The sequence below is a fragment of the Molossus molossus genome, unplaced genomic scaffold, assembly GCF_014108415.1.
Source record: "Molossus molossus isolate mMolMol1 unplaced genomic scaffold, mMolMol1.p scaffold_m16_p_1, whole genome shotgun sequence".
Taxonomy (NCBI): Eukaryota; Metazoa; Chordata; class Mammalia; order Chiroptera; family Molossidae; genus Molossus; species Molossus molossus.
The window spans coordinates 179,735,841-179,741,840 of record NW_023425344.1 but is presented as its reverse complement, the minus strand read 5'-3'; positions in this window follow the sequence as shown (position 1 = coordinate 179,741,840).

Genomic DNA, 6,000 nt, shown 5'->3' with positions numbered 1-6,000 from the left:
GGTGTCACCTCATACCTGCCAGAATGGCCACCATCAACAAATTATCTAACAAATGCTGGCAAGGGTGTGGAGAAAAGGGGACTCTAGTACATGCTGGTGTGAATGCAGACTGATGTAGCCACTACGGAAAACAATATGGTATTTCCTAAAAAAATTAAACATTGATCTGCCATTTGACACAGTGATCCCACTAGGAAGCCTGAAACACTAATCAGAAAGAATATATGTACCCCTATGTTCATAGCAGCACTATTTACAATTGCTAAGATCTGGAAATAGCACAAGTGTCTATCAATAGATAAGTGGATAAAAAAGCTGTGGTACATATACACAATGGAGTACAATGCAGCTGTAAGAAAGAAAGATCTCTTATCCTTTGAGACATCATGGAGGAACCTGGAGAGTATTATGTTAACGAATAAGCCAATCAGAGAAAGACAAATATCACACAATCTCACTCATTTGTGGAATATAATGACAATACAAGCTGATGAACAAAACAGACCCAGAGACACAGAAGCAGGGTACAGACTGACAAACCTCAGAGAAGGGGACTTGGGGGAGGGAAGAGGTAAATCACAGAACTTATACGCATATATGCATAACCATGGCCATAGACAACAATGCCAGGGGCGGGGGACAGATCCGGAAGAGGGTGTCAATGGGGGAAAAAGGAGAAACATCTGTAACAAAAATGAATTAATAAAAAAAATTTTTTTTTTTAAATTTTCACTTGACATTTTTGCATTCATCTTCAGATAGAGTAGAAGGGAGAGAGGGAGGATGGGAGAGAGAGAAATATCGATGTGAGAGGGACACATCGAGTGGTTCCCACCCACACGACCCCAACTGGGGCTGGGGACAAACCGAAACCAAGGTATGTGCCCTTAGCGGAAACCGAACCCAGGACTCTCTGGTTCGTGGGCCGAAGCTCTAACTGCTGAGCCAAACCAGCCAGGGCAAGTAAAAATTTCTTTAAAAATAAAAATAAAAACAAAATGCCAGAGCTGGACTGTTGAGCAGGCCTACGTCTCCTATTAGGTAAAACTAAACAGCAGTAGGTTTGTAAGCTATTGTGAAAGAAAGACAAAGGTTACTAATTGTCTAATAGTGTTTTTATATGGAAGAATGTACAGCTTTATGGACAAATGTACACTTTTTTGTTACTTTAATAAAACTGTAGCAGATGAAAAAAATAAAAGGCAAAAGTGATATTCTCTTATACTAGGACATGGGTGCAAAGGGATATAAATGAACTCAATCTTTATAAATGTATTATTAATATTCTTTTATAAGAATATTATAAATAATTTATAAGAACAATTTAAAAAAATAAGAAAAAATGTTTCAAGTGTCAAGCCCCTTAGAGCAGTGATTTTCAACCTGTGCTGTAATAATTTTTAAAACATGCAATATAATTTGGCCCTGAGTGGCTCGGTTGGAGCATCATCCCATGCGCCGAAGGGTGGTGGGTTCGATTTCCTGGTAAGGGCACATGCCCAGGTTGCTGGTTCAGTCCTCAGTCCCAGAGCATGCAGGAGGCAAGGGATGGATGCTTCTTTCTCTTCTTTCTCTCTCTCACACACACATATTCTCAGATCAATATTTGAAAAATCCAAAACATGTTGCCCTGGCCGGTTTGGCTCAGAGGTTAGAGTGTCAGCTGTCGGACCACAGTCTTGGGCTCGATTCTGGTCAAGGGCACGTACCTCAGTTTTCTTTGTTTCGGGCCCTGGCCCTGGTCGGAGTCGTGCGGGAGGCAACCAGTCGATGTGTCTCTTTCACGTCGATGTTTCTCTCTCTTTCTCTCTCTTCCTCTCTCCCTCTCATTCTGTCTGAAGATAATAGAAAAAGTGTCCTCAGGTGAGGATTAAAAAAAAACTCCAAAACATTCAATATCTGACTATTGAGTCAGGGGCACTGGCCTCTTTCCCCTTAGATTGTCAAATAAGAAAATGACAACAGCCAACGTAATAATAGCTGTCCAGTGTGAGTGCCGTATTTTATTTTTTTAATGTTGCTTTTTTTTTTATTGCTTTTAGAGAGAAGGGAATGGAGAGGGAGAGAGATAGAGGCATTAATGAGAGAGAACGTCGATTGACCACCTCCTGCATGCTCCTCACTGGGGATCGGGCCCACAACCTGGGCATGTGCCCTGCCCAGGAATCAAACCAGTCACCTCTTGGTGCCTGGGTCGACGCTCAACCACTGAGCCACACCGGCCCGGCTAGAGTGCCCTGTCTTGAACCACAAATATATGTCATGTAATAGAGCTGCATCTTGTTGGTCACATCGCATAATAAGGTTGCATCTGTTGGTTAATTCTTGGTACTAGAAATCCTTATATAAAAGTATAGGCACCTGATTTTTCAAAAAGTCACCGGAGCAAAAAGAGTAGGTAATTACTTTATTATTATTATTTTGTAAATAAATAAAAATTACATCTATTTTTCATCATAGCAACCAAAAATAGAATATATGTTTTGGTGTGCCTCAGAATTTTAGTAATTAGTTTATGTGCCATGAGATGCAGAAGCCGGAAGATCACTGCCTTGGAGGTTAGGCTCGGGGGTAAGGCCACCTCCCGGAGGCAGCGATTTTCAACCTTCTTCATCTCGTGGCACATCAACTAATTACTATAGTTCTGCAACACATCAAAATATATTTTTGGCCGATCTGACACAACAAAAAAAAGGTATTATTTTGATTCATTCACACTGGGCGGCTATTGTTGTGTTGGCTGTTGTCTTATTCTTTGACAATCTAAGGGAAAAGAGGTCAGTGTCCCTGACTAAATTGACATTTGACTGTCAATTCTCTGGGGAGAGGGAGGTAGATGAGGTGTCATGTTCTGGGCAGAGAGCAGAACGGGAGCTTGGGGTCCGTCTGCTCTCCTCTCTGCTCCGAGGCCGGCAGTGGAAAGGTGGAGAGGAGCCGGAGGGCGGTGGGTAGCTCAGGTTGCCAGGGCTGTACTGCATTTGCAAAACTGGTCTGCAGATGCAGCATGAGATAGAACGCTTCATCCAGAATCACCCACCCCACTGCTGATTACCCTGGCAGCCTCACACTTACCTGATAACATCTTTAATACCCGGAGGGAAATGAATTCCCTCGCTTGGTCTGTCCATCTGGCCTTGCCTCTTGCCATAGTCAGTTTATCTGGCAGATCTCCCTCCCCTGTAGACAGAGAAGAGATTGTTCTTCCACAATTCAGCTTTTCATTATGAAAGCAGCTGCATCAAGGTGGCAGGGCCTGGATATCGGTCATTCCTTCTTTCCTTCCTTCCTCTATTCAGCTTTTATGGGTGGCTTCTGCGTTAGAGCTGTGCTAGGCACAGGTGACATGGAGATGAATCGGGTGTGAGCCCCGTCCCAGAACGGTAAGCAGTCCAGTAAGGTAAACAGACCAGAAAGCAAACAATCAGGAACCAAGTATAATGGGAGCCCAGAAGCAAAGAAAGATAAAAAGATTCATTCCACCAGAGGAAATGAATTTTTATTCCCTCCAAAGTTGTTAATATATTTTCTTATTACAAAAGAAACACATGCTCAGTTCAGAAAAATGAGAAAAATGAGAAAAAAATAGGGAAAGGATATTAAAAGCACACTTTTAATATAAAAACACTTAACCTAAAAATAAAAGGCCAAAATGAAGAGGCAACAAGCGTTTATTGAGATAGAAAAGAACAGCTATTGGGGAAGCATTGGTTCAGGCAGAAGCCCAGATAATGTTCTTTTTTTTTTAAAAAAAAAATAATGTTCTGATTAGGAGACAAAGGCAAGGGGTATTTATGAGAAAGGGAAGGGGAAAAGTTATATCAATAGAAGGAAGGCATTTCTATTGGTGCAGATAAGCTAACATAGTGACACTAATTCTAAACAATGTTGTTAATTTCGGTCCATAGTCACAGTCCAGTACACAAAATACCTGCTTTCTAGTTATTGTTGCAAACAGTTCTTTAGGACTGCAATGTTAACCTTAGGCCCAGTCCAAAGGTTAATTTGCCCTGTTTAACATTCCAAAGTCTTGAGGCATAACATGTATCTGGAATGGCAGCTCAGGCTCCATTTATATTATTTTGAAGTGGCTTCATTTATTATTATTGTTGTTGTTGTTGTTGTTATTTGTACATTGCAGCATTATTTACAATAGCCAAGGCATGGAAAACATCTTCAGTGTCCACTGAGGGATGAACAGATAAAGAAAATGTGGGACATACATACAGTGAAATACTACTCAGCTATAAAAAAGATGAAGTATTGCCATTTGTGACAACATGAATGGATCTTGACAGTATTATACTAAGTGAAATAAGTCAGAAGGAAAAGGACAAAAACCTATTATTTCATTCATATGTGGAATATACAACAAAAAGTAACAGACTAACAGAACCAAACCAAACACCTTTATACAGACAACAGAATGGTGATTAGCAGAGTGGAAAGAGGAAGGGGGGAAGGTGAAGTGGATTAAGGGGATCAAATATATGGTAACGAAATGAAATTAGACTTCAGGTGGGGAGCACAAAATACAGTATACAGATGTCACATTATAATCTTGTACACCTGAAAATTATATAATGTATTAACCAATGTTATCCCAACAAGTTTAATAAAAAAATTAAAAATTAAAAAAACCCTCTTTTGCCCAGCTGGTGAGGCTCAGTGGTTGAGCGTCGACCCATGCACCAAGAGGTCGCCGGTTCCATTCCCCGTCAGGGCACATGCCCAGGTTGTGAGCCTGATCCCCAGTGGAGGGCATGCAGGAGGCAGCCAATTGATGTCTCTATCTCTCTCCCTCTCCCTTCCTCTCTCTCTAAAATCAATAAAGAAAAATTATTTTAAAAATTAAAATTAAGCCCTGGCCAGTTTGGCTCAGTGGTTGGAGTTTTGGCCTGTGGACCAGAGAGACCTGGGTTAGGTTCCCGTAGGGGCACATACCAAAAAAAAAAAATTTTTTTTAAACCCCTCTTTTGCACTGGCTTGTTTGGCTAAGTAGTTGGAGGTTCAGCCCTCAGACAGAAGGGTCTCAGGTTCGATTCCCAGTCAAGGGCATGGACCTAGGTTGCAGGTTTGATCCTTCATCCTGGTCAGGGTCATGTGGGAGGCAACCAATCGATGTGTCTCTCTCACATCCATGTTCTCTCTGTCTCTCTCTCTCCCTCCCTCCCTCACTTCCACTCTGTATAAAAACCAATGGAAAAATATCCTTGGGTGCATGTTAACTATAACAACAACAACAACAACAACAAACAAACAAATAAACAAAAAACTCTTGTCACCACTGAGACAATTATAATTAGTCCCCTAGTGTATTTCAAAAGGTACTAATTGAAATAAATCCTTAAGAATGAGTAGAAAGTATTGATGAAGTATTTCCTTAACTTGTGGGGCAGATACCTTACTGCTTTTAAATTATTCTTTATTTTTTATTTTATTTATTTATTTATTCATTCATTCAGATAGAGTGGGAGGGAGAGAGAGGAAGAGAGAAAGAGAGAGAAACATTGACGTGAAAGGGACACATCGAATGGTTGCCACCCACACGAGCCAACCAGGGCCGGGGACAAACCGCAACCGAGGTACGTGCCCTTAGTGGGAACCGAACCTGGGTCTCTCTGGACTGCAGGCTGACGCTCTAACCGCTGAGCAAAACCAGCCAGAGCCTAAATTATTCTTTTTTTTTTTTTTATCCTCACCCGAGGACATTTTTCCATTTTTTACTCAGATAGAGCGGGAAGGACAGATAGGAAGAGAGAGAAACATCGATGTGAAAGGGACACATCGAGTGGCCGCCACCCACACGACCCAACCAGGGCCGGGGACAAACTGCAACCGAGGTACGTGCCCTTAGTGGGAACCGAACCTGGGTCTCTCTGGACTGCAGGCCGACACTCTAACCGCTGAGCAAAACCAGCCAGAGCCTAAATTATTCTTTACAATGTACATGTATATTAAATGTACTCATCTATATAAAATATCTCATAGTTAAAATGTAAA